Consider the following 12,266-nt stretch of genomic DNA (forward strand, 5'->3'; position numbering starts at 1 on the left):
GGCCTCTTGAGTGGATAAGAAGGAAATGTTTAAACATTTATGGATATTCTGAGCTGTTTTTATAAAATACACAGGGTGCCTAGAATCACAGAATCTTACAGTGGTAATCTTACAAGGCGCTTTGGAAACCAACCAGTGTCCAAACTTTCCCCACCCCATACAAAAACTCCTTCAGTACCATTCCTGACAAGCCTCAGTTTTCTATGATATGACAAGAAAGCCACCAACATCCTTTTGAAAACTCATTTTAGGTAAATACGAATTTCATTGTCATTAAATGTCATTAAACTTTTTTCAGAGTTTGTACAGTACTGTGATTATTGATTACCTCACCAGGTCTTATGAAGAAAGGAAGTATTAAGATACCAACAGCTAGAGGAAGCAGCAAATCATGTTAGCGGAGACATGGCTGGTGGGTGCTCACTTACCCTCTGCAGGGCTTAGAAACTCTCTTAAAGAGGAGATTCAGTAAACTATGTAAGACAGGATGTCTTTGGCCAGAATTTAAACATATAACGCCCAAATTTTGTTACTCTTTACACCACAGATGATTTTTCAGTGCTGTGCAGTGGTGATCTCACCCAACAGCATCCTATCTAATCACAAAACTCTAGCTCCTTCCATGTAACTTTTCTGAAAAATCTAAATGTTCCCTAATTTGAGAGTCTGGGACCCAGTTGTCATGCATCTCATAGGTAAAGTGGACTAACTAATAACCAGAAACCATGTTATGACATGTGCATGATAACCATCATTCATATATACATGTATACTCTCTAAGTGAATAATTAACTTCAAAGCAGTATTGGCATATATACCTTGTACTCTGAAATAGTTTCATTGTTAAATGACAGTGGTATCAATAAATGGACCATTAATCAGAAAACAAATCTTGATTTTTTTTTTTAGTATCTTGAACATATACCTCAACTATGCAGGCTTAACAATAATTCTCACATGTCTTTACTCATTTGCTTTCATCTCAGATAAGGTGTAACTGAGATAAAGCCATGGGAGCCCTTTAAAGGGCTCTTTGGAGACAGGAAAAAAAAACTTCTATGGAAAATTTGACAACAATGCCTTATAACAACTTTGACTTATAAAAGTTATGTGAAATGAAATTTATTTCTTAATCCTGAAGGATAATTCTATTCCAATGAGATATACACCCAGGAAACAAACAAAAATGTCCTCTTTTCTATGTTCTGAAAGTATGTATTTTTAAAATATTATAACGCCATAGTGGTTATGGTAGAGATCTAGGCATAAGATAAGAGACAGAAAATTTGGGCTGGAGATATTACGCAGTGTGGACTCTAAGAAGGTTGAGAGTGGACAAAGAATATCAGCCTGGCCTGGCCAGCATGGTGCAGTGGTTGAGCATCAGCCTACGAACTGGGAGGTCACCGTTTGATTCCTGGTCAGGGCACATGCTCAGGTTGCGGGCTTGATTCTTAATTAGAGGCAGCCGATCAATGACTCTCTCTCATCATTGCTCTTTCTGTCTCTCCCTCTTCTTCTCTCTGAAATCAATAAAAACATATTAAAAATAAAAAATAAAAAAATAAAAGAATATCAGCCTGGTACATTTGAGGTACACTTGGGAGGCCAGACAGGTGTGGCATTTGGGCAGGTAGCAGCTGCTGATTGTGGACATGACTAACCACAAGGGCCTTAACCTGAAAGACAGCAGGATTCTAGATTCTGAGATATCTGGGTTAAGGTCAAAAGCCCACCACTTATTAGTTGTGTGACCTTGGTTCACTTATACTATTTAACCTCCTTGTGCACCAGTTTCCTCATTCAGGATTGTTCTGAGGAAAAGGCCCAGCATAGATCTTGGTGCAGAGAAAGTGCTTCTTGTCATTTCCACCCTTCCCTTACCTCTGTGTCCCTTCCTCGCAACGAAGGGTGTTCCACATCATACACAGAGAAATGTTTCCAGGACTGAAAAAGTTTGTTGGAGGAGTGAGATTAAATGCCTGACTGACCAGTGTTTCTTATCTGTATGTTTATACTCAAAGTGCAGGCCATCATTGTCTCTAGGCTACCATAATAGCCTCCTATTTTTCCTGTTGCCCCTTCCCTTCTAATTTAACCTTCCCTTCTTCCCTTCATGACAGCCAGAATGATCCTCTCGAAGGATAACTCACAGAATACCACCACCTTGCTTAAAATCCAGTAATTTAGAGTTAAGTCAATCATACCACAGTCTACCAAGCCATATGTGAGTTAAGCTCTGTCTGCTCTCTGACCACACTCCCTCTATTCTCCCCTCATTTATTGAGCCCCAGCCTCCCCTTCTTTCTGTCAAGCACACTGAGTTCATTTCCTTCTCAGGGCCTTTGTGTACGCTGTTCCCTGTTGTACTGGGTTGTGCCATGTCAGCTTGGTTAAGCTGGGAACTGTGCTTCCAAGAATCCCCTTCCCTGTGTGAGATTTATAAAAGAAATGTAGGAGTGGCCATTACTCTTGATTAGGTAAAATGACAGACACCTTCGTATCCATGGGTCCCAGCTTACCCTTACTCTTGTCCGCATTCACCTTGTTTTCATGGCTGTTGGCCTCATGACCAACAATGGTCCCAGGCCCTCCACCAGATCTTGGAAGTTTACCCACAGAAACTGTAGTTACACAGAAGCAACAGCTTCCCACAGGCCCTTAGCAATCCCTGTTTGGCAGTTGGACAGGCTTGGCTTCTTGGATTTTTCTTGTGAGCTCTTACGTGTCCCAACTGTACCAGTGCTTCTGATGGCTTCGTCAGCGAATCTTTCTCCAATCCCTTGGCTGTCCTCCCAGACGTTCCCTTCTTGAGATCCTCCCTCATCTGTGTAAGTTCTGATTCCTGCAGTAAGTCCTTTACTTCCATAATGCTCAGAGTGGCTCTGCTTCCCTAAATGATACCGGAGCCTGAAATCCTCTCCTTTGCATGGCTATTCCCACCTCATCATTTGAGTTTCAGCTTAGATGTCACCTCACAGTCTCCTTCCTTATCACCCTTAGTGAAATGGCAGTCCTCTCCCAGGCCCTCTTAGTGCAGTGCTTTCCAAAGTGGGGGGATGCTCCCTATGGGGTGGATGAAGTGAGAATATAACATTCATTAAAACATATATTTGAACATAATATAGCTGACATTCTAACAAATAAAAAAGAACTGAAGATTACTGTAGCTCTGAACCCCGCACTTGATACTGGCATCTTCAGTTAATGCATTTGTCTGGCCGTGGTCTGTCACAGGCTGATTCCCTGCAGAAAACTGAGAATTCCACAACTGGGAGGGATTGGCATGTGCCCTCATTCAGGCAGTCATTTTCTGCCCATTGCGACAATGGGTTGCCACTACTGTGGCACAGTCCTCTTCGGCTAATTCTAAACTAAAACCAGGATTATGAAGATTATAAGACAGATTGCTAACTAAACTAAACTTTATGAAACAGGCAAGCGGTTTTAAAGATTCCTACTAAGAAAGCCATATGAAAGGTAATACTAATAATGAAAATTAAACTAACAAAAGAATAAACATACATGCAGGGGATGCCTATGATAATTTTGCCTGAAAGGGCACACAATTTTTAAAAATCTTGTGGCTTTAGTCTGTTTCATTCTCTTTTATCATAATCAGATGAATCAATGATTCTGAAATTGTCTTTTTAAAATATTTACATCGTTATTTTTTGTCCGCATCACATCACAAACATTAAGTTTCTTCACTGCAGAAAACATTGTCCTTGTCACCACTGCCTAGAGCAGTACCTGGCAAGAAGCAATATAAATATATATATATAATGTATCTTTATTGATCTCAGAGAGAGGAAAGGAGAGGGAGAGAGAGATATAGAAACAATGATGAGAGAGTCACTGATCGGCTGCCTCCTGCACACCCCCAACTGGGGATCGAGCTCACAACCCAGGCATGTGCCCTGATCGGGAATTGAACCGCGATCACCTGGATCCTAGGTCGATGCTCAGCTGTTGAGCCACGCCCGGCCAGGCCTATATATTTTTAGTTGACTGATACATGCTTCACCCTAAATATTTTTCCAGACCTTTTCCAAATCAGTCTGAACTACTCTTACCGTGGTCATCCAAACCTAACTATGTTCACTTTGCCCTCAGCTGTGCTCATGCTTTTATTCATCTGCTCCCCTCTACAGCCCCCCAATCTATCTGACCCTCGCCTACACATGGTTCAAGTCCTGCTTTTTCATGACTCTGTCCCAGAATGCTCCTGGTCACACTGAAATCCTCTGCCTGTGACTTCCCTTCCATAAAGTGATTGTATTAAGACTTGTTCTCTGATATAAAATTTAAATTATTTTGCTATACCAGAAAGCAGTTTGTATCTAAACAAAGTTTATATAGAGAGCAATTGGTAAAGAAATCAGTAAAACTATTTAATCTGTAAACTGTACTTTTGATTTTAAATGCCAGTGTTATCTCGATCAGTTAAATAGGAGAAAGGTATTTCTTGACCCTTTCTGGGAAATGGAAATTTGCTTTCTTATTAGAAAGAAATATAAAGAGAGAGACTGCAACCACAGGTGCTTTCATGTACCATCACTTTCCTTTTGGGCCTGTCTAGAGACAAGATGAAATTGAGAAATATAACCGGGCTGCCTTCCAGTGCTGATAAGGAGTTAATAATCTCCTAGTTGAAAAGATCACCTGAGGCATTTTTAAAATCCTCACCCAAGGATGTGTTTAGTGATTTTAGAGAGGGGGAAGGAGGGAGGGGGAAATTAACATCTGTCAGCTGCCTCCCGTAAGCACCGAGACCAGGGGTCAAACCCGAAACCCAGGTATGTGCCCTGACCAGGAACAGAACCTACAGCCTTTTGGTGTATGGGACCGCATTCCAACCAAGCCACCAGCCAGAACAACCCAAGGCATTTTGGCCACAAGTTAGTTGAAAGTTCAAAGGAAGGTTTTTGACCCGACATTTTAGGGAAGTTCATAAATCTCAAAGGAGCACTCAAATTGAAGTCTATGAATAAGATTATGAACTGGGGTAAATTGGTAAAAGATTAGAGGGAAAGATGTTCAATTGTACATAACTATTTGCTTTCTTTAAAAGTCTGCTATACAGCCCGGCCCACGTGGCTCAGCGGCTGAGCATCGACCTAGGATCCAGGAGATCGCAGTTCAATTCCCGGTCAGGGCACATGCCCAGGTTGCAGGCTCGATCCCCAGCAGGGGGTGTGCAGGAGGCATCGGATCAATGACTCATCATTGATGTTTCTCTCTCTCTCCCTTCCACTCTCTGAAATCAATTTAAAAAACATATTTTTAAAAAAAGTTTGCTATACAAATAAAGAAATCTCATTCTTTAAATATAGTTCTTCATTATACTGTTTCAAGTTGACTGTTTTCATAAACAATGTTTTTTAAAAAAGAAAAGCACTTGCCCCAGCCAGTGTGGCTCAGTTGATTGGAGTGTCATCCCACACACCAAAATGTTACGGGTTTGATTCCTGGTCAGGGCACATACTTGGGTTCCAAGTTCAGCCCCCAGCCAGGACGTGTACAGGAGGCAACCGATCCATGTTTCTATCTCACATCAATGTTTCTCTTTCTCCCTTCCTCTCTCTGCAATGAGAGAGGAATTTTTTTAAAATTTGTTTTAAAAAAAAGGAAAGCGCTCTCCCTCTCTGGAGTACACCCTGAGCCTTTCCTGACCCCCTACTCTTCCCCGCAGCTCTTTAAAAAAAAAAAAAGGAAAGAGTTGCTGGTATCTCCATCTCCAGGTAACGCGAGGCCTTGGCCTCTGCCTCTGCGTGGAGTGTAGGACCAAGTAGACCCAGCCACCTCCCATCAGCTTTCCTTAACCATTGGAGTAGACAACCTGAACTTCCTCCAGGAGCAACTAAACATCAAAATCAGTAAGTGTGGGAGAAATGTCAGAGTAAACCATATAACACAGAGAAAAAAATACATTGTCACTTAAAAAGAGAAATGCCAGCGATCACTTCTACAATATTAAAAGCAGCAGAATTTACCTCAGGGTAGATGTCTCTTTTTAAATTTTTATTTTATTTTAGAGAGAGACAGAGGAAAGGAGAGAGAGAGAGAAACATCTATTTGTTGTTCCACTTATTTATGCATTCCTTGGTTGACTCTTGTGTGCCCCTGACCAGGGATCAAACCCACAACCTCAACTGACCAAAGAAGGAGCCCACACCTTGGTGTATTGGGATGATGCTCTAACCAACTGAACGATCGGGCCAAGGCGGGTGTCTCTTGTTTGAGGCCTTTGATTAGGGTCAGACTGGCTAGGAGTTTTCATGGAATGCAACTTAAAGCAAAAATGAGTTCGATTTCTCTGTATGATAACAGGAATGATCTCCGGCAGCCAGGGAGTATGTTGGGGATCCTGGAACAGCAAAAAGAGGCGGCAGCGGATGAACACAGGTGGGGACTGTAAAAATGACAGCAGCCTGGAGTAAAGGCACACGACCAGTGAGAAACTTCCTGTGGTGGGACAGCCAGCTTTACACTGCTGTGTAACATTCAGTTTTCAATATCAGCCTTCCTGAGACTCTGGAAATATTGGGAAAAGTTTGGATTTCTCATTACTGGTGGAATAGAGACTTAAGTCTCTTTATTTGGATATTGAAGGTAACTCCAGAAAGCTAGAAAACTTTGGGGCCACCTGGGCTATGTGGCAGCCATGGAGGTGTGCTGCTTGGATCACCCTTCAACAAAGCACTTGCTGTTCAGCCACGAGGAGGGCAATCGGCTGACACCCTCTAGCTGACTCACAGAGAAGAGACTCACCTCAGGTTTCAAGCAGAGGCCAGGTTCAAGCAATCTCCAGCCAATGACTAAGTATAGAAGGGATACTAGGGACTGATCATTTCTGCCCAATACAGGACTCCTCTGATGGGCAATCTTTAATCAGGTGCTCCCCCTTGGGTTCACTAAGATTTTCTCAGACCTCCATCCCAGTCTGGGGCAGTCTTTGTCCAATTCTGCTTTTCCTCACTTTTATTTTCATAAGGGCTTCCTCCAATAAACTTCTTGCGCATCCGATTGTCTCAGTGACTACTTCCCAGAGAACCGAAATGACACAGGTTACTTACAACATAATTTTTATTTTGAGCAGTAAGTGTTAGCTGCTATTATTTTTATTATTACCTCATATTGCCTCAAACACAGACTTTTAACACTGGGAGAAGCCTTAGAGATGGGCATACAACCAGGAGCCTGGAAATCAAGAGACTGGAGTATGTTTCTGGTCCTGCCACTCACCGGCTGAGTAGCCTTAACCAGTCTCATGACCTCTCTGAGCAGCAGTTTCTCATCTGAAAGCTGAAGAATGAGAGACTATGATCTCTAAGGTTTCTCTAAGGTTTCCCCAGAAACATTATCCCCTTTCATGGTCTGTTCGGTATACCACAGTTTTTGCTTAATAGATACCCGATGGCTTAACTTGGCCACCTTTTATAGCAATGCTCCCTGTACTCCTTTAAATATATTCATATTTTAAAATAACTTCCATGTGTAACTAGTTTAGGACTGCCAGAATATGAAAAGGGCTCTTCTCTGGGCTTAAGTTATTTCATTAACAATGAGAAGGAAATCAGAAGACTCCAAATGGATTTCATTCTTTATTTTCTATCAAATGTAATGCCACATAATGTCCAGGTAGTTCCCACATTGCTCCATCCCTCTCCTTGAAGGTAAGTTCCTCTAATTGTCCAGTTACCCCTGTGGGTCTCGAAGGTTGGGGGCAGACAACAGAGGGGATGCTGTTCCTTTTGTAATGAAATCCGGGAGGAGAGTATAACCAGGAGCACATTCCAGGGGGACGGGGGTTGTTCTCACCACTTTTATTTCCTGAAGTAAATAGAATTCTTGAGGACCTCTCACCACAACTTTCATATCATTTGGGTTACAGAGGAACCAGTTTCTTCATAATAATTTCTAGAAATACAAAAGCAAGCAAGCATGATTTGTAAGCAAAGAAAGAAATAGGGAATTTATACACATTACCCGTTCTCTCCCACGTTATAACTTGTCTTCTGAAAAGGGACCAACAAATCCTCACATACCTGTCTTAGAAATAAAATTTAAAACGCTAGCCATAACCTACCACACTTCCCATGAGACAGAAAAAGTATACGATGGTATTAGAAGATCTTGGGTCCCAGGATGGTAATTTTCCTATAGAGTTGCCGTAACAGTGAAAATCAGGAACACCCAAACTCAATCACATTAATAGTCTTTACATAGTCTAAATTAATCCTGTAGTAACAGCAGATCATACAGAACAAAGCAGTGAGAGGCACCAGGTTCATCCCACACGCCCAAGAAATTTGGCAAAAGAATAAGGGCAAGCTGTTCCTGCCATCCATTCGTGAGGTTAAATAATGACATCCGGTGTGGCAGTCTATCACCAAAGGAGCTAGTTGTCCCCTCTCCATTCACAAAATGATTAAAGACCTTTCACAGCCAACCAAGACGTTACCATGCTTTGAGGTTTTAAGTGTAAAGATACAGAAAATAAAACCATTAAATGGTTCTTGAGAGACATTTTGACTTTAAGAACTTGGCTATGATGGTTTAAGAGGGAAAAAAATCAAAGAAAGATGATGGAACTAGTCCCTGTTGAGCTTGGAGTTGACAGATTTGTCTAAAGGCAGACCCAGTAACTCTCACTGTCCGCAGAGAGGAAAGGATAGAAGGAACTGGGGGCAAAACTCACATGAAGCTGGAGGGGGGGGCGGGGAGAGGGGGGCAAGAAGAAAGAACAGTAAGAAATTAAACTAGCCTTCAAAAGAACTAAAATTTCTTCTGGTATGTGGTCATTTTGCAAAAAGCTATCATTTTCTTGTTAAAAAGAAAAGCATGGGCTCCCTCTAGTGGCTACACTAAGTTTTTAAAAACAATATATTTTTACTAGAAATATACACTTGCCGGACTTTTCTGAACATAGTCAATATCATTGGTTTCTAGTGAGAGCGACAATAACTAGGATTCACATATTAGTTACCTACTGATTTTGAGATTTCAACTGTGGATGTCTCAGATGTTTTAATTTCTTACTTTAATAAGTGCCACGACCCTCGTGGGGAAGTGGGGGATCCTGAGAGAGAGCGACGGGAGATTAAGAAATACACAGAGACCTAGAAGACAGTTAAAGCTGGGGCCGGGTGGGACACTGCCCTTGGATGGAGAGACAGTGACCCCAAGTAAGAACAGCGTCTTTATTATACACATCAAGGTAACAATTCTTCAAGGAAACTGCAGGTAGCTGAAAGGGACAAACACAATCCCTTGGCAAGCTTTCTCAGAACATACTGCTTTGCTGTGCCCAGAACAACATCTTGGGGATTTTCTGTTGTTATACGCTGCACCCACTGTACATGGAAGCTGGCACCCGACTGTTTTTTGGCTGATCACATGTCCTAGCCTTTGGCAGGACATGTTGCACGCAAGCATAGCTCTGCTCAAGCCAGCATGTCAGCCTACACAATGGACGGGGGAACCTGTATCTAGCACGGCTCTGCCTCTGCCCCGGACAAGGTCCCTCAGGGTCTTCAGGGCACAGCCTTGCTCCTGCCCGAGTCCCGGCCAGCCTCCAGGTTCAGCTGCTCTCCACAAACAAGTCACGCTATTGAAGGATTGGAAGAGACTAGAGGTGGTTCACTCATTCATTTGACAGATATTAACTGATTACCTACTATTTGCCATGCGTTGCTCCAAATGTGGATAGGGCAGTGAGCAAGACAAAATCCTCATTAAACTCATAATCTAGTGCAGAATGACAGACAACACTCAAGCCCCCTAGTCTAGGCTCCTTCAATAAAGACATTTTTAATCCATTTGAGTTCAGATATTATGATCCACTTTATAATTATAATAGGGTCTCCTTTGCAAAGGTATAAAGGATATTTTCTCTTCTAGAATAACTTCAGGTTAAAAACAATTTGTGGATCAGAAAAAGATGGAAATTTCCTTTGCCAAATCAAGACTAAATATAGAAATGAATATGGTGTCAATCTGGCTAATATATATTAAACATATGCACATCACATTACACATAATATAGCCATTATTTACCATTTAAAAAATGCATCTGAAGTAAATCACTCTAAATACATACAGCTGTCCTCAGTATATGTAGAGGATCGGTTACAGGACCTCCTGCAGATACCAAAATCCATAGGTGCTCCAATCCCTTATGTAAAACGGCATAGTATTTACATATAACCGACACAGATCCGCCTATATACTTTAAATCACCTCTTTAGTATTCACAATAACTAATAGTGTAAATTGTTGTTATACCATATTGCTTAGGAAATGATGACAAGAAAAGTCTGTCCATGTTTACTACAGATGCAACCATCATATGTAATTAGCTACGTAGAACATGTCACCACCACCACAACATTTTTTTCAAATATTTTCCATCTTTGGTTGGTTGAATCCAAGGATAAGGAACCCATGGACATGGGTGGCTGACAGTATTCAGTTAGCCACTCTCAGCCTTAATTTTTTCATCTATGTATAAAACAAACCCCCGCCTTCATGGTGTTTTGGGGTAAAATGAGCTGACATAAATGCCCTCCTTAGACTAGCATGTAAAGCCTTTTATCCCAACTCACTCTCCTTATCTCTGTTTCTGCTGTACGCTCCCCTTCCAACCTTCAGTAACACCGAACTTCTGGCCATTCCTTAAATCCACTAGACTTCCAAGCCTTTGTGCCTTTATACAGGCTATTTTCTTTATTTAGAGAGTCTTTCTTTCCCTCCTGCAGAACAAGTCCTCATCTTTCAGGATTTCAATCAGATACTACCAAAAACTTTGAAACATTCTGATTCTTCTAGGCTGGTTTGTCTTCTCTATTGTTTCCACTGATCTATTGTAAGAAACCTTTTATTCACTTTAAATGAGTTAATCTAGTTGTTTCCCTTATTAATCTGTGAGTTTCTTGAGGGCAAATGCCCACGCCTTATTTATTTTTGTATCCTAGCACCTACCTGACATATTGATTGTGAATAAAAGCCTGTAACATAGCCTGAGTGTTTTATTCACAAGTCACATTTTGGTAGCTCCAGATGAATATTCACAGCACATAAGCTTATGATTTTGACAGGAATTATATTAAAGAATTTCAACATATTTTGCTTTGAGAATGCTTTTTTCCCTCACGAACACAACTGAACCATTTTTTTTAAATTGTATTTATGAATGTTTTTAAATATTATTGCTTACATTTCTTAATAACTACACAAGGACTTGATTCAATGATTAATAAATAGAAGTCATTTTCCAAAATGCAGCTGAAAAACGGATGGTGGCTCGCACAGCATTCCTGATTTTGTGTGCGCTCAGATGTGACTAGAGTCGTCTTGTTTTGGGCTGGGTTACAGATGACCTTGCCTGAAGCTGGTGTTCTGAGAAATTGCTTATTTCACGCAGGGGAACCCCCCTGTGCACGCACTAATACCAACTGAGTGGCCAGCTGCCAGCTGCCAGGCTCCTCTCCCCTTTCCTCCCCGTTACCGTCCAGGGGCCTGGGCTGAAACCCCAGCTGCCTCGCCAGCTGACTTTGGGCGGCCACGGGGCGGGGGCTGTTTCCTCGCCTGTAAAGTGCGGATAATTGCAATACCTACTCTGGACGGCTGTCCTGGGGCCTAAAGGAGTTAGTCCCGCCAAGGGCCGGGCACGGGGCGGCTGGGTCAAGCGCATTCGCGTCACCAGCACCCTACCTCACGCACGCATTCACCACGTGCTTATTCTTGCACTGAGGCTGCACGACCGTATTCTCTCCGGATTGCCAGCGTCTAAATGTAAAATTCTGGCCGGAGAGTACTCACAAATGTATCATAGTGACTGACATTTAAGTACAAGTTAATCTGCACTTTAAACCAAACACTACACTTTTCGTCCAGTCCGCAGCCCTCCCCTTACCTGGGTCACGGCGGTTAAACCCAGCAGAAGCCTCCCCAGTGTACGCCTCCCGCGGCTCCTTAAGCCAGGGGCGTGCCCGCCACTCCCCGGGGATATTGTTAGCTTCTAACTTCAGGCTGTGGGATTGTAAAAACCAAGCAGACTAGTAATCCTCATCTGTTTCAAAAGAGCGCGTGGGGGTGGCGAAATAAACGGACGTGTGTGGAAACCGCCTCGGCGTTTCAGGGCGTCTAGGAAACCACCGAGAGCCGCGGCCGTCGGCCGAGGCGTAAAAACGTCGTAAAAGCCGCCACCGAGCATTACGGCAGCGCAGGGAAGTTTGACGCTCCGAGGCTCCCGTAGCCGA

At 42.4% G+C, this 12,266-nt stretch overlaps 1 long non-coding RNA gene across 1 annotated transcript; it reads right to left on the reverse strand.

Annotated features, from left to right (window-relative positions):
* Nucleotides 1–7,594: 7,594 nt before the first annotated feature.
* Nucleotides 7,595–12,146, reverse strand: LOC107532977 (uncharacterized). The gene is made up of 2 exons (XR_001602803.2): nucleotides 11,921–12,146; nucleotides 7,595–7,923 (listed from the first exon to the last, which is right to left on the reverse strand). It is a non-coding gene; the product is annotated as an uncharacterized LOC107532977 (long non-coding RNA).
* Nucleotides 12,147–12,266: the final 120 nt, after the last annotated feature.

The sequence above is a fragment of the Miniopterus natalensis genome, chromosome 1, assembly GCF_054644295.1.
Source record: "Miniopterus natalensis isolate mMinNat1 chromosome 1, mMinNat1.hap1, whole genome shotgun sequence".
Classification (NCBI taxonomy): Eukaryota; Metazoa; Chordata; class Mammalia; order Chiroptera; family Miniopteridae; genus Miniopterus; species Miniopterus natalensis.